Here is a 27,663-nt window from a genome sequence, read left to right as displayed (position 1 = left end):
CCCGGGGCCCCTAATGAATTTTGCAAATACCTTATTTTGCCGTTTTCGCCTGTGAGCGGCGCTATGCCAGCGGCTGAGTCCGGGTCACGTGACCCCCAGGCTGCAACCGTTGCTAATTTCCGCCGATGTCACGTCAATTTCCAGACTCTGGAAAGTGATGTGACGTCAGCAGCAGGCGTGACCCAGCCTCACAGTCAGCAGTCACTCATCAAGAATGCTGGGGGCGGTGCTGGGGTCAGACTGTGGGGCTACTTTCACACATCAGTTTGTTTCCGTCAGGCAGGATCGGACGAATTTTTGAAAAAACAGATCCGTTGCAAATAGTGAAAAACTGATGCAACTGATCCGTTTGTTTTTTTTTAAAAGAGAGAACGGAAAATGTGCATGATTTCAATGGAAAAAATGCATGAAAAACCGGATTTGGAGGCCGGATTCATCATTTCACATCTCAGTTTCATACGTTTTTCGCCGGATCCGTCGCTGCGCCTTTTTTCGCCGGACAGAAAAAACTTTCCTTTGTACGTTTTCTCCATCCGCCAGAAACTATTACTTTTGACCGACAAAAAAACGGATGAAACGTGAGGCCATCAGGCGCAATTCGGCGCTAATACAACTCACCAGATTATGCCTGACGGCAAAAACCTGATGTGTTAAAGTAGCCTAACTATCCATATATCTATCTACATCTATCCATCTCATTCCTTCTATCTGTCTGTCTGTCTATCTGTGTGTAATGGAGTGTGGGTTGGACAAATGTAAAAGAGGAGGTTGGACAAGACATGACATCACAAATCTTTTTTTTTTTGTGTTCAATAATACATCTTTATTTAGCTTTCAAAAACGCATAAAAAACCACGCCAAAAACGCATCTGCGTTTTCTGCCAAGAGCTGCGGTTTTAGTGCAGAAAAATCCGCAGGCAAGTCTGCAACGTGTGCACATAACCTTATGCAGTTTTTGGTGCAGTTTGGATGCAGTTTTGGTACGTTTTTTGCGCGGTTTTGATGCATTTTTTATTTGTTTTTGGTGCAGTTTTGATGTAGTTTTGTGCGTTTTTGAAAGCTAAATAAAGATGTATTATTGAAAAATTAAAAAAAAAAGATTTGTGATGTCATTATTGTCCAACCTCCTCTTTTACATTTGTCCAACCCACACTCCATTACACACAGATAGATAGATGAGATGGATAGACAGATCTACATATAGATAGAGCTATAAATGCATACATTTATCTATTCATATATCTATCTATAGATATATCTGGATAGAGATATCTATTGATAGATGTATGGATAGTGTAGGGTACGTGTCCACTGTCCGGATTACATCCGGATTAGCTGCAGATTGGATGCTGCGTACTTGTAGTCCCATCGGATGATGCCTGCACACACACCCCAAAAGACCCCCCGCACACACCCTGACAGCCCTACACACAACCCCACAGCCCGCAGACCCCGCCCGCACACACATACACGCACACCACCACCCACACACTTCCCTCCTCCCGAACTGCAGCGTTTCTCGGACCCATATCCGCAGCAAAACTGCAGATCTTTTTTACATCTGCGGTTTTGCTGCGATGTGCCTGACTCAATGTAAGTCTATGGTGCAGAAACGCTGCAGTTCCGCACAAAAGAAGTGACATGCTGTGAAAAAAAAAGAAGCTGCGTTTCGGTGCGGCTTTTCCCACAGCATGTGCACAAGTCTGCGGCTCCCATAGACTTACATTGGTTATGCACTACACTGCAGATTTGATGCAATTCTGTGCGGCAAAAAACGCAGCAGATCTGTAATCAAATCCGCAACGTGTGCACACAGTCTTAGCATTTAGTGAACCTATCAAAAAAGCTCAGCAAGTGTGGGATTGCACTTATTTTGCAATTTCATCGCACTTTGACTTTTTTTCACTTTTTCTGTTACACGACATGGTAAAACCAATGGTGTCGTTCAAAAGTAGAACTTGTCCCGCAAAAGATAAGCCCTCACATGGCCATATTGACGGAAACATTATGGCTCTGGAAAGAAGGGGAGCGATAAACGAAAAAAGCTCCAGGGGTGAAGGGGTTTAGAAACATGGATATGGACATATCTATATAAATATCTATCTATCCCATATCTATCTATCTATCCCATATCTATCTATCTCATATCTATCTATCCCATATCTATCTATCCCATATCTATCTATCCCATATCTATCTATCCCATCCACTCAAGAATCCAGTACAAAACTACTACCCTCATCCACAAAGCACTCCATGGCTCAGCACCACCCTACATCTCCTCTCTGGTCTCAGTCTACCACCCTACCCGTGCCCTCCGCTCCGCTGATGACCTCAGGTTAGCATCCTCAATAATCAGAACCTCCCACTCCCGTCTCCAAGACTTTACACGTGCTGCGCCGATTCTTTGGAATGCACTACCTAGGATAATACGATTAATCCCCAATCCCCACAGTTTTAAGCGTGCCCTAAAAACTCATTTGTTCAGACTGGCCTACCGCCTCAATGCATTAACCTAACGATCCCTGTGTGGCCTATATTAAAAAAAAAAAAAAAAAAAAAAAAAAAAATTAATTAACTGGTTCATGCAGCTTTACATGAACACCCAAGCCTTACACTATGGCTGGTCCGAATAACTATAGCAATTGTTACCATCCACCTCTCGTGTCTCCCCTTTTCCTCATAGTTTGTAAGCTTACGAGCAGGGCCCTCACTCCTCCTGGTATCTGTTTTGAACTGTATTTCTGTTATGCTGTAGTGTCTATTGTATGTACAAGTCCCCTCTATAATTTGTAAAGCGCTGCGGAATATGTTGGCGCTATATAAATAAAAATTATTATTATTATTATTATTATTATCCCATATCTATCTATCCCATATCTATCTATCCCATATCTATCTATCCCATATCTATCTATCCCATATCTATCTATCCCATATCTATCTATCCCATATCTATCTATCCCATATCTATCTATCCCATATCTATCTATCCCATATCTATCTATCCCATATCTATCTATCCCATATCTATCTATCCCATATCTATCTATCCCATATCAAATTCAAATTCAAATGAGCTTTATTGGCAGGACTAAGTACATGTTAGCATTGCCAAAGCATATGGTAAAAATACGGGGGTGGGGGAGGGGGGGCATATAGAGGTCCAGGGAATATCAAATTCCTTTTAGAGAAGAGGGGATGTTTCCAGGGTGGGGTATAGGAGTCCATGACATATCGGGCTCTTTAGTCGGGGGATAGGGATATGTCCAGTGTTGGGGTACGGGAGTCCATGACATATCAGGCTCCTCTTAGTCTGTGGCAGGCACTGACATATTCCGCTGCTACGGCCACTGCACTTTCCTCTTCCCCCAGTATTATCGGCAGTTTCTCTTCCTCCTCCTTGGAGGTGAAATCTGGGAGGAGATCAGACAGTCTCTTGAAGTGAGTGTCCCTCACTGCGGAGTATTTGGGGCACCTCAGCAGGAAGTGGGCCTCATCCTCCACGGCCTCCTGGGGGCACTGCTGGCAGAGTCTGTTCTCTCGAGGCTTGTAGTTCTGTCGGTGCCGCCCGGATTCGATGAGTAGGCTGTGGGCGCTCAGTCTGTACCGGCTCAGGATCTGTCGATCTTTGGGGTTTTCTAGTTTCTCTAGATATGGGGCCAGTTTGTACTCCCTCTGTAGATTCCGGTATATTGTCAGTTTCTGGGATTTGTTTATGTCGTTCCTCCAGATGCTGAGATATTCCTCTTTGACTTTGTGTACCATTTTCTGGATTTCACCTTTTGTCAGGCCATGGAGGTTGATGGCTTGGTCAGACTGGCTTTGGGTACTTTTCCTTGGGAGGCTTCCTGAGGCTTCCTGGTGTAGGAAGGCTTTGTGATGGTAGGAGCTGGGACTGCTACTTTGTAGATGAGCCTTGAATGACAGCGCCTTCTTCTTTATTGCGATGTGTAGTGGGAATCTGCCCAGCTCTGCTCGGCAGGCGCTATTTGATGTGATCCGATGGACTTGGAGAAGATGCTTGCAGAACTCTAGGTGGAATATTTCTGTCGGCCCAGCGTCCCACTTTGACCAGTTTGGGTATGAGACTGGGCCCCAGACCTCACTACCGTATAGAAGAATTGGGGCAATGATGGAGTCAAAAATTTTTAGCCATACGGTTACTGGTGCCTTGAGGTGGTACAGACGCCTTCTGATGGCATAGAAGGCTTTGGATGCCTTGTCTTTTAGTGACTCTATGGCTTGCTTGAAGCTCCCTGACTGGCTGAGTTCTAGGCCCAGGTAGGTGTACCTGTTGGTTTCAGTAAGTGGACGGTTGTCTATCATAAAGGTAGGATTGCCAGTGGGTTTCTGCTTTCTTTTCTGGAACACCATGATATTAGTTTTTTTCTCGTTGATTGGCAGTGCCTATGTGCTGCTGAAGGTCTCTAGGATTTTCAGATGATCTTGGAGGCCTTTCTCAGTTGGTGATAACAGCACGAGGTCATCTGCATACAGCAGAAATTTCACCTGGGTGTCATGGAGGGTGAGTCCTGGTGCTGAGGAGGACTCTAGGGCCACTGCCAGCTCGTTGATGTAGATGTTAAAGAGCGTTGGACTGAGGCTGCAGCCCTGTCTCACTCCTCGACTTTGTTGGAAATAGGCTGTCCTCCTTCCGTTGACCTTCACACTGCAACTGTTCTCTGTGTAGGAGCTTCGGATGACATCATATGTTTTGCCTCCTATTCCGCTCCCCAGCAATTTTAGGAATAGTCCTGGGTGCCACACTGAGTCGAAGGCCTTCTTGAAGTCCACAAAACAAGCGTATATCTTCCCGTTCTTTGTATTGTGGACGTGGCTCTTGATGAGGCTGTGCAGAGTGTAGATGTGGTCAGTGGTGCGGTGGTTTGGCATGAACCCTGCTTGGCTCTTGCTGAGGACGTTGTGCTCGGTGAGGAAGGTGAGGATCCTCTTGTTCAGGATGCAGTTGAAGAGTTTACCCAGGTTGCTGCTGACACATATCCCTCGGTAGTTTGCATATCTATCTATCCCATATCTATCTATCCCATATCTATCTATCCCATATCTATCTATCCCATATCTATCTATCCCATATCTATCTATCCCATATCTATCTATCCCATATCTATCTATCCCATATCTATCTATCCCATATCTATCTATCTATCCCATATCTATCTATCCCATATCTATCTATCCCATATCTATCTATCCCATATCTATCTATCCCATATCTATCTATCCCATATCTATCTATCCCATATCTATCTATCCCATATCTATCTATCCCATATCTATCTATCCCATATCTATCTATCCCATATCTATCTATCCATCTCATATCTATCCCATATCTATCTATCTCATATCTATCTATCCCATATCAAATTCAATTCAAATTCAAATGAGCTTTATTGGCAGGACTAAGTACATGTTAGCATTGCAAAAGCATATGGTAAAAATACGGGGGTGGGGGAGGGGGGGCATATAGAGGTCCAGGGAATATCAAATTCCTTTTAGAGGATAGGGGATGTTTCCAGGGTGGGGTATAGGAGTCCATGACATATCGGGCTCTTTAGTCGGGGGATAGGGATATGTCCAGTGTTGGGGTACGGGAGTCCATGACATATCAGGCTCCTCTTAGTCTGTGGCAGGCACTGACATATTCCGCTGCTACGGCCACTGCACTTTCCTCTTCCCCCAGTATTATCGGCAGTTTCTCTTCCTCCTCCTTGGAGGTGAAATCTGGGAGGAGATCAGACAGCCTCTTGAAGTGAGTGTCCCTCACTGCGGAGTATTTGGGGCACCTCAGCAGGAAGTGGGCCTCATCCTCCACGGCCTCCTGGGGGCACTGCTGGCAGAGTCTGTTCTCTCGAGGCTTGTAGTTCTGTCGGTGCCGCCCGGATTCGATGAGTAGGCTGTGGGCGCTCAGTCTGTACCGGCTCAGGATCTGTCGATCTTTGGGGTTTTTCTAGTTTCTCTAGATATGGGGCCAGTTTGTACTCCCTCTGTAGATTCCGGTATATTGTCAGTTTCTGGGATTTGTTTATGTCGTTCCTCCAGATGCTGAGATATTCCTCTTTGACTTTGTGTACCATCTTCTGGATTTCACCTTTTGTCAGGCCATGGAGGTTGATGGCTTGGTCAGACTGGCTTTGGGTACTTTTACTTGGGAGGCTTCCTGAGGCTTCCTGGTGTAGGAAGGCTTTGTGATGGTAGGAGCTGGGACTGCTACTTTGTAGATGAGCCTTGAATGACAGCGCCTTCTTCTTTATTGCGATGTGTAGTGGGAATCTGCCCAGCTCTGCTCGGCAGGCGCTATTTGATGTGCTCCGATGGACTTGGAGAAGATGCTTGCAGAACTCTAGGTGGAATATTTCTGTCGGCCCAGCGTCCCACTTTGACCAGTTTGGGTATGAGACTGGGCCCCAGAACTCACTACCGTATAGAAGAATTGGGGCAATGATGGAGTCAAAAATTTTTAGCCATACGGTTACTGGTGCCTTGAGGTGGTACAGACGCCTTCTGATGGCATAGAAGGCTTTGGATGCCTTGTCTTTTAGTGACTCTATGGCTTGCTTGAAGCTCCCTGACTGGCTGAGTTCTAGGCCCAGGTAAGTGTACCTGTTGGTTTCAGTAAGTGGACGGTTGTCTATCATAAAGGTAGGATTGCCAGTGGGTTTCTGCTTTCTTTTCTGGAACACCATGATATTAGTTTTTTTCTCGTTGATTGGCAGTGCCCATGTGCTGCTGAAGGCAGTGGCGTAGGAAGGGGGGTGCGGGGGGGGGCGGGCCGCCCCGGGCGGCACAATGCGGGGGGCGGGCATCTAGCCCTGCTGGCACAAGCATCTCTTCAGTCAGTGCAGGGCCAGGCAGTGCAGGGCACATCGGGGTTAACAAGGCAGCCAGCGTGACATTGTTTTGTGGGCGGAGAGTTCTCCTGCTCTGCTCCTCCGCCCGCCCCTCGCTGACTGCTGAACTTACATCAGGACAGGCAGATTCTGGAGGAACTCCTTGGCAAGCCTTGCCGCCCTGAGTGAGTGCGATGTATCCCTGTATTCTGACAGTCTGGGTGACCTGGGGCGGCCACAGCTGATATACTGTATATTATATACTTCAGCAGCCGCCCAGGTCCCCAGCACCTGTCCTGTATATGTATATACTGTATCTATACAGCCTGCATGACAGTATATATAATATATATACAGGACAAGTGCTGGGGGCCTGGGCTGGGCGGCTGCTGAAATATATACACTGCACAGTACCATCACTCCCCTGTATATATACACTGCACCGTACCACTGCCCTGTATATATACACTGCACCGTACCACTGCCCTGTATATATACAATGCACAGTACCACTGCCCTGTATATATACAATGCACAGTACCACTGCCCTGTATATATACACTGCACCGTACCACTGCCCTGTATATATACAATGCACAGTACCACTGCCCCTGTATATATACACTGCACCGTACCATCACTCCCCTGTATATATACACTGCACCGTACCACTGCCCTGTATATATACAATGCACAGTACCACTGCCCCTGTATATATACACTGCACCGTACCATCACTCCCCTGTATATATACACTGCACCGTACCACTGCCCTGTATATATACAATGCACAGTACCACTGCCCCTGTATATATACACTGCACCGTACCACTGCCCTGTATATATACAATGCACAGTACCACTGCCCTGTATATATACAATGCACAGTACCACTGCCCTGTATATATACACTGCACCGTACCACTGCCCTGTATATATACAATGCACAGTACCACTGCCCCTGTATATATACACTGCACCGTACCATCACTCCCCTGTATATATACACTGCACCGTACCACTGCCCTGTATATATACAATGCACAGTACCACTGCCCCTGTATATATACACTGCACCGTACCATCACTCCCCTGTATATATACACTGCACCGTACCACTGCCCTGTATATATACAATGCACAGTACCACTGCCCCTGTATATATACACTGCACCGTACCACTGCCCTGTATATATACAATGCACAGTACCACTGCCCCTGTATATATACACTGCACAGTACCATCACTCCCCTGTATATATACACTGCACCGTACCACTGCCCTGTATATATACACCGCACAGTACCACTCCTCCTGTATATATACACCGCACAGTACCACTCCTCCTGTATATATACACTGCACAGTACCACTCCTCCTGTATATATACACTGCACAGTACCACTCCTCCTGTCCTGTATATATACTCTGCACAGTACCACTCCTCCTGTATATACACACTGCACAGTACCACTCCTCCTGTATATATACACCGCACAGTACCACTCCTCCTGTATATATACACTGCACAGTACCACTCCTCCTGTATATATACACCGCACAGTACCACTCCTCCTGTCCTGTATATATACATTGCACAGTACCACTCCTCCTGTATATATACACCGCACAGTACCACTCCTCCTGTATATATACACTGCACAGTACCACTCCTCCTGTATATATACACCGCACAGTACCACTCCTCCTGTATATATACACCGCACAGTACCACTCCTCCTGTATATATACACTGCACAGTACCACTCCTCCTGTATATATACACTGCACAGTACCACTCCTCCTGTATATATACACTGCACAGTACCACTCCTCCTCCTGTATATATACACCGCACAGTACCACTCCTCCTGTCCTGTATATATACACTGTAGAATTTACAATAGCTGTCACTCATATAAGAAGTGAAATCTGGCATTGGACTATACCTAGATTTCTCTGCCGTATCTGGGCATCATGAATCGTGGTATGTGTTAAAGGGGGGGGGGGGGGGACCCACTGAGACTCTTTTGCCCGGGGCCCTCAAAAACCTGGAGCCGGCCCTGGGGGTGGGTCACCGGGCTGCGGCCGGCGCTGCAGCTGTTTAACGCTATTGACGTGTGGGCCCGCGCCCGCACGTCAATAGTTAACAGCCGCCAGCCAATCTGAGGCTGGCAGCTGACGTCAGTCCCAGTGTGCATGTCGCCGGCGTCTGACATCATTGTCAGTCGCCGGCGAGTGCACGTTTCAGCTGCATGGAGAGAGCAGGAGCGCGGTCAGGTAAGCAGAACTTGGTTATTTTTGCAGTCCCGATCATGTGATGGTAACATTCACCGGCGAAACAATTAAAGTTCTACATCTGAGGTCTTATTCCTGCGGGGGGGGGGGGGGGGGGGGGCGCCAAGCTCGGGACCAGCCCCGGGCGGCAAAAGCTCTAGCTACGCCTCTGGCTGAAGGTCTCTAGGATTTTCAGATGATCTTGGAGGCCTTTCTCAGTTGGTGATAACAGCACGAGGTCATCTGCATACAGCAGAAATTTCACCTGGGTGTCATGGAGGGTGAGTCCTGGTGCTGAGGAGGACTCTAGGGCCACTGCCAGCTCGTTGATGTAGATGTTAAAGAGCGTTGGACTGAGGCTGCAGCCCTGTCTCACTCCTCGACTTTGTTGGAAATAGGCTGTCCTCCTTCCGTTGACCTTCACACTGCAACTGTTCTCTGTGTAGGAGCTTCGGATGACATCATATGTTTTGCCTCCTATTACGCTCCCCAGCAATTTTAGGAATAGTCCTGGGTGCCACACTGAGTCGAAGGCCTTCTTGAAGTCCACAAAACAAGCGTATATCTTCCCGTTCTTTGTATTGTGGACGTGGCTCTTGATGAGGCTGTGCAGAGTGTAGATGTGGTCAGTGGTGCGGTGGTTTGGCATGAACCCTGCTTGGCTCTTGCTGAGGACGTTGTGCTCGGTGAGGAAGGTGAGGATCCTCTTGTTCAGGATGCAGTTGAAGAGTTTACCCAGGTTGCTGCTGACACATATCCCTCGGTAGTTTGCTGGGTCGTACTTGTCCCCATTTTTGTGTATAGGGGTTATGAGGCCTTGGTTCCAGTTTTTGGGGAAGCAGCCGGCCTGCAGTACAATATTAAATAGTTTTGTTATCGCAGCCTGGATGTCTGGAGGGCTGTATTTCAGCATATCTATCTATCCCATATCTATCTATCTCATATCTATCTATCCCATATCTATCCCATATCTATCTATCCCATATCTATCTATCCCATATCTATCTATCCCATATCTATCTATCCCATATCTATCTATCCCATATCTATCTATCCCATATCTATCTATCCCATATCTATCTATCCCATATCTATCCCATATCTATCAAGATTCAAGATTCAAAGAAGCTTTATTGGCAGGACCAGATACACATCAGTTTTGCCAAAGCATGTGTATAAAGGCAATAGGGATAGGGACTGTGGGGATGTTGGGTAGGAGCTGTAGGGGAGGTGGATGGGGGCAGATCCAGGGTGGGGGCTATAGTCCATGGCATAGGGGAGGTGGATGGGGCAGGTCCATTGTGGGGGCTATAGTCCATGGCATAGGGGAGGTGGATGGGGCAGGTCCATTGTGGGGGCTATAGTCCATGGCATAGGGGAGGTGGATGGGGCAGGTCCATTGTGGGGGCTATAGTCCATGGCATAGGGGAGGTGGATGGGGCATATCCATTGTGGGGGCTATAGTCCATGGCATAGGGGAGGTGGATGGGGGCCATATCTATCTATCTATCTATCTATCTATCTATCTATCTATCCCCTATCTATCTATCTATCCCATATCTATCTATCTATCCCATATCTATCTATCTATCCCATATCTATCTATCTATCCCATATCTATCTATCTATCCCATATCTATCTATCTATCCCATATCTATCTATCTATCCCATATCTATCTATCTATCCCATATCTATCTATCTATCCCATATCTATCTATCTATCCCATATCTATCTATCTATCCCATATCTATCTATCCCATATCTATCTATCTATCCCATATCTATCTATCTATCCCATATCTATCTATCTATCCCATATCTATCTATCTATCCCATATCTATCTATCTATCCCATATCTATCTATCTATCCCATATCTATCTATCCCATATCTATCTATCCCATATCTATCTATCCCATATCTATCTATCCCATATCTATCTATCTATCCCATATCTATCTATCTATCCCATATCTATCTATCTATCCCATATCTATCTATCTATCCCATATCTATCTATCTATCTCATATCTATCTATCCCATATCTATCTATCTATCCCATATCTATCTATCTATCCCATATCTATCTATCTATCTATCCCATATCTATCTATCCCATATCTATCTATCTATCCCATATCTATCTATCTATCCCATATCTATCTATCCCATATCTATCTATCTATCTATCCCATATCTATCTATCCCATATCTATCTATCCCATATCTATCTATCTATCCCATATCTATCTATCCCATATCTATCTATCTATCTATCTATCTATCTATCTATCTATCTATCTCATATCTATCTATCCCATATCTATCTATCTATCTATCCCATATCTATCTATCTATCTATCCCATATCTATCTATCTATCTATCCCATATCTATCTATCTATCCCATATCTATCTATCCCATATCTATCTATCCCATATCTATCTATCCCATATCTATCTATCTATCCCATATCTATCTATCCCATATCTATCTATCTATCTATCTATCTCATATCTATCTATCCCATATCTATCTATCTATCCCATATCTATCTATCTATCCCATATCTATCTATCTATCCCATATCTATCTATCTATCTATCCCATATCTATCTATCTATCCCATATCTATCTATCTATCCCATATCTATCTATCCCATATCTATCTATCTATCCCATATCTATCTATCCCATATCTATCTATCTATCCCATATCTATCTATCCCATATCTATCTATCTATCCCATATCTATCTATCCCATATCTATCTATCTATCTATCTATCTATCTATCTATCTATCTCATATCTATCTATCCCATATCTATCTATCTATCTATCCCATATCTATCTATCTATCTATCTATCCCATATCTATCTATCTATCCCATATCTATCTATCTATCCCATATCTATCTATCTATCCCATATCTATCTATCCCATATCTATCTATCTATCCCATATCTATCTATCCCATATCTATCTATCTATCTATCTCATATCTATCTATCCCATATCTATCTATCTATCCCATATCTATCTATCCCATATCTATCTATCTATCTATCTATCTATCTATCTATCTATCTATCTATCTATCTATCTATCTATCTATCTATCTATCTATCTATCCCATATCTATCTATCTATCCCATATCTATCTATCTATCCCATATCTATCTATCTATCCCATATCTATCTATCCCATATCTATCCCATCCCATATCCCATAGCTATGACAGTACAGTCAACAAAAGTGGCAGAAAGCTCCTGAACGTATGTAAAAGTTTAGGACTTCATATCCTTAATGGACGATGCAAGGGTGACTCCTTAGGAAGGTATACACTAAACTCCCATGTAGGGAGGAGTGTAGTTGATTACGCCATTACAGACATGAACCTGGCAGATGTCAGCGCCTTCATAGTCACCCCACAAACGCACCTGTCAGACCACAGCCAACTTCTTCTGTACATGAAATCTACAGAGAAACCATCCACTCAGAAGCCACAGCAGAGCGGCCTCTTCACCCGGCCTCCATCCTATAAATGGTCCAAAATATCGGCACTAAGATATAAAGAAGCTTCCAGAAGACCTGAAATACAGCGGATGCTCCACCACTTCTACAACCTTGAGTACATGCCAAACCCAGAGGGAGTGAACCAAGCAGCAAAGGACCTCAACAATATATTCTACGCAATGGCCAGACTGTCCGACCTTAAAAAAGTCGACTACAAGAGACCAAAAGAAACACAGGTCAATGGCTGGTTTGACAGAGAATGTAAAGCTGTACGGAAGACCCTGAGAACAGCCTCCAACAAGAAACACAGAGACCCCAACCACCTGGGTCTGAGGGAAGCCTATGACTCCATACAAAAGCAGTACAAAACCATCCTCAGGAGGAAGAAGCAGAGTTACATCTCTACGAAGCTCAATCAACTCCAAGACGCCCTCCAAGACCACTCCTTCTGGGAACTATGGAACCACATGGACACCAAAGACAAGAAAAACAACAACCATATCCAAAATGTCAACCTCTGGCTCCAATACTTCAGAGACCTCTATAAAGACATTCCAAAGGAAGGACTAAGCCAAGAACAGGAAAACATAATGGCGAAACTAAAAGCAATGGAGGAAAAAATCAAAAACTTCCAAAACCCGGTGGATACACCTATAACACTACAGGAAGTAACCGAGAGACTCTCCTCCATAAGAAGTAGAAAAGCCGGTGGCCTAGATGGAATCCTACCAGAAATGCTGAAGTACAGCCCACCAGAAATACAGGCTGCAATGGTTAAACTCTTCAATATTGTACTGAGTGCCGGCTACTTCCCTCGTACCTGGAACCAAGGCCTCATCACACCCATCCACAAGAGTGGGGACAGGTATGACCCAGCCAACTACAGAGGCATATGCGTCAGCAGCAACCTGGGAAAACTGTTCAACAGTATCCTGAACAAGAGGATCCTCACCTTCCTCACCGAGCACAACGTCCTCAACAAGAGCCAAGCAGGGTTCATGCCGAACCACCGCACCACTGACTACATCTATACTCTGCACAGCCTCATTCAGAGACACATCTACAATACAAAGAATGGGAAGATATACGCCTGCTTTGTGGACTTTAAAAAGGCCTTTGATTCAGTGTGGCACCCGGGCTTATTCCTGAAACTGCTGGAGAGTGGAATAGGAGGAAAGACCTACGATGTCATCAAAAGCTCCTACACCGAGAGCAGCTGCAGCGTGAGTGTGAGCGGCAAAAGAACGGCTTTTTTCCAGCAGAGCCGCGGAGTAAGACAAGGCTGCAGCCTAAGCCCAACGCTCTTCAACATCTACATCAACGAGCTGGCTACCGCCCTGGAATCCTCCTCAGCACCAGGACTCACCCTCCACGACGCTCAGGTGAAATTCCTGCTGTATGCAGATGACCTGCTGCTGCTGTCACCAACCGAGAAAGGCCTCCAGGACAACCTGAAAATCCTAGAGAAATTCAGCTCCACCTGGGCCCTACCGGTCAACCTAAAGAAAACCAACACCATGGTGTTCCAGAGGAGAAAGAGAAGATCAGACCAACACACATCATTTATCCTCAACAACTGCGACCTCACAGGAACGGACAAATATACCTACCTGGGCCTAGAGATTCACCGGTCAGGGAACGTCAAACAAGCCATAGAGACCCTGAAAGACAAGGCCTGCAAAACCTTCTATGCCATCCGAAGGACACTCTACCATCTGAAGCCACCAGTGAGGGTCTGGCTAAAAATCTTCGACTCCATCATCGCCCCAATCCTCCTGTATGGCAGCGAAGTCTGGGGTCCTCACACCTACCCAGACTGGTCAAAGTGGGACTCCAGTCCAACAGAAATATTCCACCTGGAATTCTGCAAGCACCTTCTCCAGGTCCATCGGAGCACCTCCAACAGTGCTTGTCGGGCCGAGCTGGGCAGATTCCCTCTACACCTGACAGTTCTAAAGAGGGCGCTGTCATTCCGGGCTCACCTGCATAGGAGCAATCCAAGCTCCCATCACCATAAAGCCCTGATACATGAAGGTGAAACAGAAAAACCAGAACCCCCGGAACAGCCCAGCCAAACCCAACCGGAGCAGAACACCAATCACAACAACCTGACAAAAGCCGGAATTAGGAAGATGGCAGATGAAGGCCAGGAGAGGTATGTCAGTGACTGGAAGAATGATATCATCAGCTCACAGAAACTGACCATGTACCGGAGCCTACAGAGAGACTACAGACTGGCCCCATATCTGGAGAAACTCCCGGACCCCAGAGACCGCCAGATCCTGAGCCGATATAGACTCAGCGCCCACAGTCTGGCCATCGAATGTGGCCGACACAGGCAGAGCTACAAGCCCAGGGAGGAAAGACTGTGCCAACACTGTGACCAGGAGGCCATAGAGGACGAAACCCACTTCCTGCTACACTGCTCCAAATACTCAGCAGTGAGGGACACTCACTTCAGGAGACTCTCACATCTCTTCCCAGACTTCATCACCATGAAGGAGGAAGAGAAAACATATATCTTGCTGGGAGAAGAAGAGAGAGCGGTGGAGATAGCAGCGCGGTATGTGAGCGAATGCCATAGACTGCGAGAAAGAGAACTATGATGCCATGGACTATAGCCCCCAACCTGGATCTGCCCCATCCACCTCCCCTATGCCATGGACTATAGCCCCCACAATGGACCTGCCCCATCCACCTCCCCTATGCCATGGACTATAGCCCCCAACCTGAACCTGCCCCATCCACCTCCCCTATGCCATGGACTATAGCCCCCAACCTGGATCTGCCCCATCCACCTCCCCTATGCCATGGACTATAGCCCCCAACCTGGATCTGCCCCATCCACCTCCCCCCACAGCTCCTACCCAACATCCCCTCAGTCCCTATCCCTATTGCCTCTATACACTTGCTTTGGCAAAACTGATGTGTATTTGGTCCTGCCAATAAAGCTTCTTTGAATCTTGAATCTATCTATCTATCCCATATCTATCTATCCCATATCTATCTATCCCATATCTATCTATCTATCTATCTCATATCTATCTATCCCATATCTATCTATCTATCCCATATCTATCTATCTATCTATCTATCCCATATCTATCTATCTATCTATCTATCCCATATCTATCTATCTATCCCATATCTATCTATCTATCCCATATCTATCTATCTATCCCATATCTATCTATCTATCCCATATCTATCTATCTATCCCATATCTATCTATCTATCTATCCCATATCTATCTATCTATCCCATATCTATCTATCTATCTATCCCATATCTATCTATCCCATATCTATCTATCCCATATCTATCTATCCCATATCTATCTATCCCATATCTATCTATCCCATATCTATCTATCCCATATCTATCTATCCCATATCTATCTATCTATCCCATATCTATCTATCTATCCCATATCTATCTATCTATCTATCTATCCCATATCTATCTATCTATCTATCTATCCCATATCTATCTATCTATCTATCCCATATCTATCTATCTATCCCATATCTATCTATCTATCCCATATCTATCTATCTATCCCATATCTATCTATCTATCCCATATCTATCTATCTATCCCATATCTATCTATCTATCCCATATCTATCTATCTATCCCATATCTATCTATCTATCCCATATCTATCTATCTATCCCATATCTATCTATCTATCCCATATCTATCTATCTATCCCATATCTATCTATCTATCCCATATCTATCTATCTATCCCATATCTATCTATCTATCTATCCCATATCTATCTATCTATCTATCTATCCCATATCTATCTATCTATCTATCCCATATCTATCTATCTATCTATCCCATATCTATCTATCTATCTATCTATCCCATATCTATCTATCTATCTATCTATCCCATATCTATCTATCTATCTATCCCATATCTATCTATCTATCTATCCCATATCTATCTATCTATCTATCCCATATCTATCTATCTATCTATCCCATATCTATCTATCTATCTATCTATCTATCCCATATCTATCTATCTATCCCATATCTATCTATCTATCCCATATCTATCTATCTATCTATCTATCTATCTATCTATCTATCTATCTATCCCATATCTATCTATCTATCCCATATCTATCTATCTATCTATCCCATATCTATCTATCTATCTATCTATCTATCTATCCCATATCTATCTATCTATCTATCCCATATCTATCTATCTATCCCATATCTATCTATCTATCTATCTATCTATCCCATATCTATCTATCTATCCCATATCTATCTATCTATCTATCTATCTATCTATCTATCCCATATCTATCTATCTATCCCATATCTATCTATCTATCTATCCCATATCTATCTATCTATCTATCCCATATCTATCTATCTATCCCATATCTATCTATCTATCTATCTATCTATCCCATATCTATCTATCTATCCCATATCTATCTATCTATCCCATATCTATCTATCTATCTATCCCATATCTATCTATCTATCCCATATCTATCTATCTATCCCAAATCTATCTATCCCATATCTATCTATCTCATATCTATCTATCTATCCCATATCTATCTATCTATCCCAAATCTATCTATCCCATATCTATCTATCTCATATCTATCTATCTATCCCATATCTATCTATCTATCTATCTATCTATCTATCCCATATCTATCTATCTATCTATCCCATATCTATCTATCTATCTATCTATCCCATATCTATCTATCTATCTATCTATCTATCTATCTATCTATCTATCTATCTATCTATCTATCTATCTATCTATCCCATATCTATCTATCTATCCCATATCTATCTATCTATCCCATATCTATCTATCTATCCCATATCTATCTATCTATCCCATATCTATCTATCTATCCCATATCTATCTATCTATCCCATATCTATCTATCTATCCCATATCTATCTATCTATCCCATATCTATCTATCTATCCCATATCTATCTATCTATCCCATATCTATCTATCTATCCCATATCTATCTATCTATCCCATATCTATCTATCTATCCCATATCTATCTATCTATCCCATATCTATCTATCTATCCCATATCTATCTATCTATCCCATATCTATCTATCTATCCCATATCTATCTATCCCATATCTATCTATCCCATATCTATCTATCCCATATCTATCTATCCCATATCTATCTATCCCATATCTATCTATCTATCTATCTATCTATCTATCTATCTATCTATCTATCTATCTATCTATCCCATATCTATCTATCTCATATCTATCTATCTATCCCATATCAAATTCAAATTCAAATGAGCTTTATTGGCAGGACTAAGTACATGTTAGCATTGCCAAAGCATATGGTAAAAATACGGGGGTGGGGGAGGGGGGGCATATAGAGGTCCAGGGAATATCAAATTCCTTTTAGAGGATAGGGGATGTTTCCAGGGTGGGGTATAGGAGTCCATGACATATCGGGCTCTTTAGTCGGGGGATAGGGATATGTCCAGTGTTGGGGTACGGGAGTCCATGATATATTAGGCTCCTCTTAGTCTGTGGCAGGCACTGACATATTCCGCTGCTACGGCCACTGCACTTTCCTCTTCCCCCAGTATTATCGGCAGTTTCTCTTCCTCCTCCTTGGAGGTGAAATCTGGGAGGAGATCAGACAGCCTCTTGAAGTGAGTGTCCCTCACTGCGGAGTATTTGGGGCACCTCAGCAGGAAGTGGGCCTCATCCTCCACGGCCTCCTGGGGGCACTGCTGGCAGAGTCTGTTCTCTCGAGGCTTGTAGTTCTGTCGGTGCCGCCCGGATTCGATGAGTAGGCTGTGGGCGCTCAGTCTGTACCGGCTCAGGATCTGTCGATCTTTGGGGTTTTCTAGTTTCTCTAGATATGGGGCCAGTTTGTACTCCCTCTGTAGATTCCGGTATATTGTCAGTTTCTGGGATTTGTTTATGTCGTTCCTCCAGATGCTGAGATATTCCTCTTTGACTTTGTGTACCATTTTCTGGATTTCACCTTTTGTCAGGCCATGGAGGTTGATGGCTTGGTCAGACTGGCTTTGGGTACTTTTCCTTGGGAGGCTTCCTGAGGCTTCCTGGTGTAGGAAGGCTTTGTGATGGTAGGAGCTGGGACTGCTACTTTGTAGATGAGCCTTGAATGACAGCGCCTTCTTCTTTATTGCGATGTGTAGTGGGAATCTGCCCAGCTCTGCTCGGCAGGCGCTATTTGATGTGCTCCGATGGACTTGGAGAAGATGCTTGCAGAACTCTAGGTGGAATATTTCTGTCGGCCCAGCGTCCCACTTTGACCAGTTTGGGTATGAGACTGGGCCCCAGACCTCACTACCGTATAGAAGAATTGGGGCAATGATGGAGTCAAAAATTTTTAGCCATATGGTTACTGGTGCCTTGAGGTGGTACAGACGCCTTCTGATGGCATAGAAGGCTTTGGATGCCTTGTCTTTTAGTGACTCTATGGCTTGCTTGAAGCTCCCTGACTGGCTGAGTTCTAGGCCCAGGTAGGTGTACCTGTTGGTTTCAGTAAGTGGACGGTTGTCTATCATAAAGGTAAGATTGCCAGTGGGTTTCTGCTTTCTTTTCTGGAACACCATGATATTAGTTTTTTTCTCGTTGATTGGCAGTGCCCATGTGCTGCTGAAGGTCTCTAGGATTTTCAGATGATCTTGGAGGCCTTTCTCAGTTGGTGATAACAGCACGAGGTCATCTGCATACAGCAGAAATTTCACCTGGGTGTCATGGAGGGTGAGTCCTGGTGCTGAGGAGGACTCTAGGGCCACTGCCAGCTCGTTGATGTAGATGTTAAAGAGCGTTGGACTGAGGCTGCAGCCCTGTCTCACTCCTCGACTTTGTTGGAAATAGGCTGTCCTCCTTCCGTTGACCTTCACACTGCAACTGTTCTCTGTGTAGGAGCTTCGGATGACATCATATGTTTTGCCTCCTATTCCGCTCCCCAGCAATTTTAGGAATAGTCCTGGGTGCCACACTGAGTCGAAGGCCTTCTTGAAGTCCACAAAACAAGCGTATATCTTCCCGTTCTTTGTATTGTGGACGTGGCTCTTGATGAGGCTGTGCAGAGTGTAGATGTGGTCAGTGGTGCGGTGGTTTGGCATGAACCCTGCTTGGCTCTTGCTGAGGACGTTGTGCTCGGTGAGGAAGGTGAGGATCCTCTTGTTCAGGATGCAGTTGAAGAGTTTACCCAGGTTGCTGCTGACACATATCCCTCGGTAGTTTGCTGGGTCGTACTTGTCCCCATTTTTGTGTATAGGGGTTATGAGGCCTTGGTTCCAGTTTTTGGGGAAGCAGCCGGCCTGCAGTACAATATTAAATAGTTTTGTTATCGCAGCCTGGATGTCTGGAGGGCTGTATTTCAGCATTTCTGGGAGGATCCCATCTGGACCACTGGCTTTTTTACCTTTTATCTGTGTGATCCTTTCTGTTATTTCTGTCAGTGTGATTGGTGTATCCAGAGGATTTTGGAAATCTTTGAACTTTTCCTCCATATCTTTCAGTTTTTTCACAAGCTCTTTTTGTGCCAGGTTCAGGTCTTCACTTGGGATGTCATTGTAGAGGTCCTTGAAGTACTGGAGCCAGATGTTGCCGCTCTGGATGTGGAGGCTGTTGCTTTTCTGGTTGGATCCAAGGTGATTCCACAGTTCCCAAAATTTGTTGTCTTCAAGGGCATCTTGGAGTTGGAGGAGTTTGGCAGAGATGTCTATCTATCCCATATCTATCTATCTATCCCATATCTATCTATCTATCCCATATCTATCTATCTATCTATCCCATATCTATCTATCTATCCCATATCTATCTATCTATCCCATATCTATCTATCCCATATCTATCTATTCCATATCTATCTATCTATCCCATATCTATCTATCCCATATCTATCTATCCCATATCTATCTATCCCATATCTATCTATCCCATATCTATCTATCCCATATCTATCTATCCCATATCTATCTATCCCATATCTATCTATCCCATATCTATCTATCCCATATCTATCTATCCCATATCTATCTATCCCATATCTATCTATCCCATATCTATCTATCTATCCCATATCTATCTATCTATCCCATATCTATCTATCTATCCCATATCTATCTATCTATCCCATATCTATCTATCTATCCCATATCTATCTATCTATCCCATATCTATCTATCTATCCCATATCTATCTATCTATCCCATATCTATCTATCTATCTATCTATCCCATATCTATCTATCTATCTATCTATCTATCTATCCCATATCTATCTATCTATCTATCTATCTATCTATCCCATATCTATCTATCTATCCCATATCTATCTATCTATCTATCTATCTATCTATCTATCTATCTATCTATCTATCTATCTATCTATCTATCTATCTATCTATCTATCTATCTATCCCATATCTATCTATCTATCCCATATCTATCTATCTATCTATCTCATATCTATCTATCTATCTCATATCTATCTATCCCATATTTATCTATCTATCCCATATTTATCTATCTATCTATCCCATATTTATCTATCTATCTATCCCATATCTATCTATCTATCCCATATCTATCTATCTATCTATCCCATATCTATCTATCTATCTATCTATCCCATATCTATCTATCTATCTATCCCATATCTATCTATCTATCTCATATCTATCTATCTATCTATCTCATATCTATCTATCCCATATTTATCTATCTATCCCATATTTATCTATCTATCTATCCCATATTTATCTATCTATCTATCCCATATCTATCTATCTATCCCATATCTATCTATCTATCTATCCCATATCTATCTATCTATCTATCCCATATCTATCTATCTATCCCATATCTATCTATCTATCTATCTATCCCATATCTATCTATCTATCTATCCCATATCTATCTATCTATCCCATATCTATCTATCTATCTATCTATCTATCTATCTATCTATCTATCTATCTATCCCATATCTATCTATCTATCTATCTATCTATCTATCTATCTATCTATCCCATATCTATCTATCTATCTATCTATCTATCTATCCCATATCTATCTATCTATCTATCTATCTATCTATCTATCTATCTATCTATCTATCTATCTATCTATCTATCCCATATCTATCTATCTATCCCATATCTATCTATCTATCCCATATCTATCTATCTATCCCATATCTATCTATCTATCTATCTATCTATCTATCTATCTATCTATCTATCTATCTATCCCATATCTATCTATCTATCTATCTATCTATCCCATATCTATCTATCTATCTATCTATCTATCTATCTATCTATCTATCTATCCCATATCTATCTATCTATCTATCCCATATCTATCTATCTATCCCATATCTATCTATCTATCCCATATCTATCTATCCCATATCTATCTATCCCATATCTATCTATCTATCTATCCCATATCTATCTATCTATCCCATATCTATCTATCTATCTATCTATCTATCCCATATCTATCTATCTATCCCATATCTATCTATCTATCTATCCCATATCTATCTATCTATCCCATATCTATCTATCTATCTCATATCTATCTATCTATCTCATATCTATCTATCCCATATTTATCTATCTATCCCATATTTATCTATCTATCCCATATTTATCTATCTATCTATCCCATATCTATCTATCTATCTATCCCATATCTATCTATCTATCTATCCCATATCTATCTATCTATCTATCCCATATCTATCTATCTATCTATCTATCTATCCCATATCTATCTATCTATCTATCTATCTATCTATCTATCTATCTATCTATCTATCTATCTATCTATCTATCTATCCCATATCTATCTATCTATCCCATATCTATCTATCTATCTATCCCATATCTATCTATCTATCTATCTATCCCATATCTATCTATCTATCTATCTATCTATCTATCTATCCCATATCTATCTATCTATCTATCTATCTATCTATCTATCTATCTATCTATCTATCTATCTATCTATCTATCTATCCCATATCTATCTATCTATCCCATATCTATCTATCTATCTATCTATCCCATATCTATCTATCTATCTATCTATCTATCTATCTATCTATCTATCTATCTATCTATCCCATATCTATCTATCTATCTATCCCATATCTATCTATCTATCCCATATCTATCTATCTATCCCATATCTATCTATCTATCCCATATCTATCTATCTATCTATCTATCTATCTATCTATCTATCTATCTATCTATCTATCCCATATCTATCTATCTATCTATCCCATATCTATCTATCTATGCCATATCTATCTATCTATCCCATATCTATCTATCCCATATCTATCTATCCCATATCTATCTATCTAACCCATATCTATCTATCTATCCCATATCTATCTATCCCATATCTATCTATCTATCTATCCCATATCTATCTATCTATCTATCCCATATCTATCTATCTATCTATCCCATATCTATCTATCTATCTATCCCATATCTATCTATCTATCTATCCCATATCTATCTATCTATCTATCCCATATCTATCTATCTATCTATCCCATATCTATCTATCTATCTATCCCATATCTATCTATCTATCCCATATCTATCTATCTATCCCATATCTATCTATCCCATATCTATCTATCTATCCCATATCTATCTATCTATCTATCTATCCCATATCTATCTATCTATCTATCCCATATCTATCTATCTATCTATCCCATATCTATCTATCTATCTATCTATCTATCTATCTATCTATCTATCTATCCCATATCTATCTATCTATCTATCTATCCCATATCTATCTATCTATCTATCCCATATCTATCTATCTATCCCATATCTATCTATCTATCCCATATCTATCTATCTATCTATCTATCTATCTATCTATCTATCTATCTCATATCTATCTATCTATCTATCTCATATCTATCTATCTATCTATCCCATATCTATCTATCTATCCCATATCTATCTATCTATCCCATATCTATCTATCTATCCCATATCTATCTATCTATCCCATATCTATCAAATTCAAATTCAAATGAGCTTTATTGGCAGGACTAAGTACATGTTAGCATTGCCAAAGCATATGGTAAAAATACGGGGGTGGGGGAGGGGGGGCATATAGAGGTCCAGGGAATATCAAATTCCTTTTAGAGGATAGGGGATGTTTCCAGGGTGGGGTATAGGAGTCCATGACATATCGGGCTCTTTAGTCGGGGGATAGGGATATGTCCAGTGTTGGGGTACGGGAGTCCATGACATATCAGGCTCCTCTTAGTCTGTGGCAGGCACTGACATATTCCGCTGCTACGGCCACTGCACTTTCCTCTTCCCCCAGTATTATCAGCAGTTTCTCTTCCTCCTCCTTGGAGGTGAAATCTGGGAGGAGATCAGACAGCCTCTTGAAGTGAGTGTCCCTCACTGCGGAGTATTTGGGGCACCTCAGCAGGAAGTGGGCCTCATCCTCCACGGCCTCCTGGGGGCACTGCTGGCAGAGTCTGTTCTCTCGAGGCTTGTAGTTCTGTCGGTGCCGCCCGGATTCGATGAGTAGGCTGTGGGCGCTCAGTCTGTACCGGCTCAGGATCTGTCGATCTTTGGGGTTTTCTAGTTTCTCTAGATATGGGGCCAGTTTGTACTCCCTCTGTAGATTCCGGTATATTGTCAGTTTCTGGGATTTGTTTATGTCGTTCCTCCAGATGCTGAGATATTCCTCTTTGACTTTGTGTACCATTTTCTGGATTTCACCTTTTGTCAGGCCATGGGGGTTGATGGCTTGGTCAGACTGGCTTTGGGTACTTTTCCTTGGGAGGCTTCCTGAGGCTTCCTGGTGTAGTAAGGCTTTGTGATGGTAGGAGCTGGGACTGCTACTTTGTAGATGAGCCTTGAATGACAGCGCCCTCTTCTTTATTGCGATGTGTAGTGGGAATCTGCCCAGCTCTGCTCGGCAGGCGCTATTTGATGTGCTCCGATGGACTTGGAGAAGATGCTTGCAGAACTCTAGGTGGAATATTTCTGTCGGCCCAGCGTCCCACTTTGACCAGTTTGGGTATGAGACTGGGCCCCAGACCTCACTACCGTATAGAAGAATTGGGGCAATGATGGAGTCAAAAATTTTTAGCCATACGGTTACTGGTGCCTTGAGGTGGTACAGACGCCTTCTGATGGCATAAAAGGCTTTGGATGCCTTGTCTTTTAGTGACTCTATGGCTAGCTTGAAGCTCCCTGACTGGCTGAGTTCTAGGCCCAGGTAGGTGTACCTGTTGGTTTCAGTAAGTGGACGGTTGTCTATCATAAAGGTAGGATTGCCAGTGGGTTTCTGCTTTCTTTTCTGGAACACCATGATATTAGTTTTTTTCTCGTTGATTGGCAGTGCCCATGTGCTGCTGAAGGTCTCTAGGATTTTCAGATGATCTTGGAGGCCTTTCTCAGTTGGTGATAACAGCACGAGGTCATCTGCATACAGCAGAAATTTCACCTGGGTGTCATGGAGGGTGAGTCCTGGTGCTGAGGAGGACTCTAGGGCCACTGCCAGCTCGTTGATGTAGATGTTAAAGAGCGTTGGACTGAGGCTGCAGCCCTGTCTCACTCCTCGACTTTGTTGGAAATAGGCTGTCCTCCTTCCGTTGACCTTCACACTGCAACTGTTCTCTGTGTAGGAGCTTCGGATGACATCATATGTTTTGCCTCCTATTCCGCTCCCCAGCAATTTTAGGAATAGTCCTGGGTGCCACACTGAGTCGAAGGCCTTCTTGAAGTCCACAAAACAAGCGTATATCTTCCCGTTCTTTGTATTGTGGACGTGGCTCTTGATGAGGCTGTGCAGAGTGTAGATGTGGTCAGAGGTGCGGTGGTTTGGCATGAACCCTGCTTGGCTCTTGCTGAGGACGTTGTGCTCGGTGAGGAAGGTGAGGATCCTCTTGTTCAGGATGCAGTTGAAGAGTTTACCCAGGTTGCTGCTGACACATATCCCTCGGTAGTTTGCTGGGTCGTACTTGTCCCCATTTTTGTGTATAGGGGTTATGAGGCCTTGGTTCCAGTTTTTGGGGAAGCAGCCGGCCTGCAGTACAATATTAAATAGTTTTGTTATCGCAGCCTGGATGTCTGGAGGGCTGTATTTCAGCATTTCTGGGAGGATCCCATCTGGACCACTGGCTTTTTTACCTTTTATCTGTGTGATCCTTTCTGTTATTTCTGTCAGTGTGATTGGTGTATCCAGAGGATTTTGGAAATCTTTGAACTTTTCCTCCATATCTTTCAGTTTTTTCACAAGCTCTTTTTGTGCCAGGTTCAGGTCTTCACTTGGGATGTCATTGTAGAGGTCCTTGAAGTACTGGAGCCAGATGTTGCCGCTCTGGATGTGGAGGCTGTTGCTTTTCTGGTTGGATCCAAGGTGATTCCACAGTTCCCAAAATTTGTTGTCTTCAAGGGCATCTTGGAGTTGGAGGAGTTTGGTAGAGATGTCGTTTTGCTTTTTCTTTCTGAGGATGGCTTTGTAATTTCGTTGTACGGTGTGGTAGGCTTCTCTCAGAGTGGGGTTATTGGGGTCTCTGTGTTTTTTATTTGAGGCCATTCTTAGGGCCTTCCGTATGGTCTTGCATTCTTTGTCAAACCAGTTGTTGGGATTTTGTTTACTCGGTCTCTTGTTGATGATTCTTTTCAGGTCAGACATTTCTGCCATGGCATATAGAATGTCGTTAAGGTCTCTTACCGCTAGGTGTACTCCTTCTGGGTTGAGTTCATACACGTTATTATGGAAACATTGGAGCTTCTCCTTGATCTCTGGTCTGTTGATGGCATCTTTGTATTTTGGGGCCGACATCTTGGACCATTTGAAGGATGGTGGCAGGCTAAAGAGGCCGGTCTTTTGCGGGGTTTGTGAGGGTGATTTCTTTGTGGATTTGATGTATAGGAGCAGTTGGTTATGGTCTGACAGATGTGTTTGTGGGGTGACTATAAGGGCGCCAATATTTGTAGGGTCCATATCTGTGATGGCATAGTCTATCACACTGCTGCCCACATGGGAGTTTAGGGTATGTCTTCCCAGTGAGTCTCCCTTGGTGCGGCCATTGAGGATACGAAGTCCAAGGCTTCGGCATAGGTTCAACAGCGTTCTGCCACTTTTATTAACTGTGCAATCATAGCTGTTCCTGTCGGTGTGCACTGGGTTGTCACAGTCGGTATCTGCTCCAAGTATATAGATGTTTCCATCAGTGGTCAGGTAGTCTCTTTCTCTTCCCGTTCTTGCGTTGAGGTCTCCGTAGATGAGAACGTTCCCAAGAGTCTGGAAATGGGCAGCTTCAGTCTTTAGGGTCTCAAAGCTGTCTGGGTTGAAGTATGGAGACTCTGGAGGAGCTACGTACACTGCACAGAGGTAGATGTCGGCCACGGATGTGAGGATGGAGCGGCTTATTCTTATCCAGATATGGCTGTCTCCTCTCTTCACTGCTCTGATATGTTCATGGAGCTCTTCTTTGTACCATACTAATATTCCTCCTGAGCTCCGGCCCTGTTTGATGTTTTTGTTTTTCAGGGCGGAGACAGAGAATTCCCTGTATCCGATGGGGACATAGGATTCATTATTGGCCTTAGTCCATGTTTCAAGGAGGATCTGTATATCAATGTCTTTCAGTCTTTGGTTAAAGTCTGGGTCATTTGTCTTGTATCCAAAGGCTGAGGTGTTCAGGCCCTGGATGTTCCAGCTACTAATGATTAGAGTTGACATTGTGTAGCTGTATACCTTGTAATGGGCTGTCCTGCATAGGACATCTTGGGTTGCTGACTGGTGAACTTGTTGTAGGCAATTGGTCCAGTCGCGTGAGTTTCTTGCATATGGAGCTGATCATGGTCTTTATTTCTGCCAGCTCACTGCTCTGTTTCACTCTGTGTGGGGAGGGTGGTGTCTTCCATGGTTTGTGTCTCTCATAGACTGGTTTTC

The 27,663-nt window shown here is 43.3% G+C and overlaps 1 protein-coding gene across 2 annotated transcripts in view; it reads left to right on the top strand.

Annotated features, from left to right (window-relative positions):
* The window catches only part of LEMD2 (LEM domain nuclear envelope protein 2), an 87,639-nt gene that overhangs the window by 22,135 nt on the left and 37,841 nt on the right, over positions 1 to 27,663 (top strand). The gene's annotated exons all lie outside the window — the stretch shown is intronic.

Source organism: Ranitomeya imitator, chromosome 3 (assembly GCF_032444005.1).
Source record: "Ranitomeya imitator isolate aRanImi1 chromosome 3, aRanImi1.pri, whole genome shotgun sequence".
Taxonomy (NCBI): domain Eukaryota; kingdom Metazoa; phylum Chordata; class Amphibia; order Anura; family Dendrobatidae; genus Ranitomeya; species Ranitomeya imitator.
This window is presented reverse-complemented; position numbering and strand designations above follow the sequence as displayed.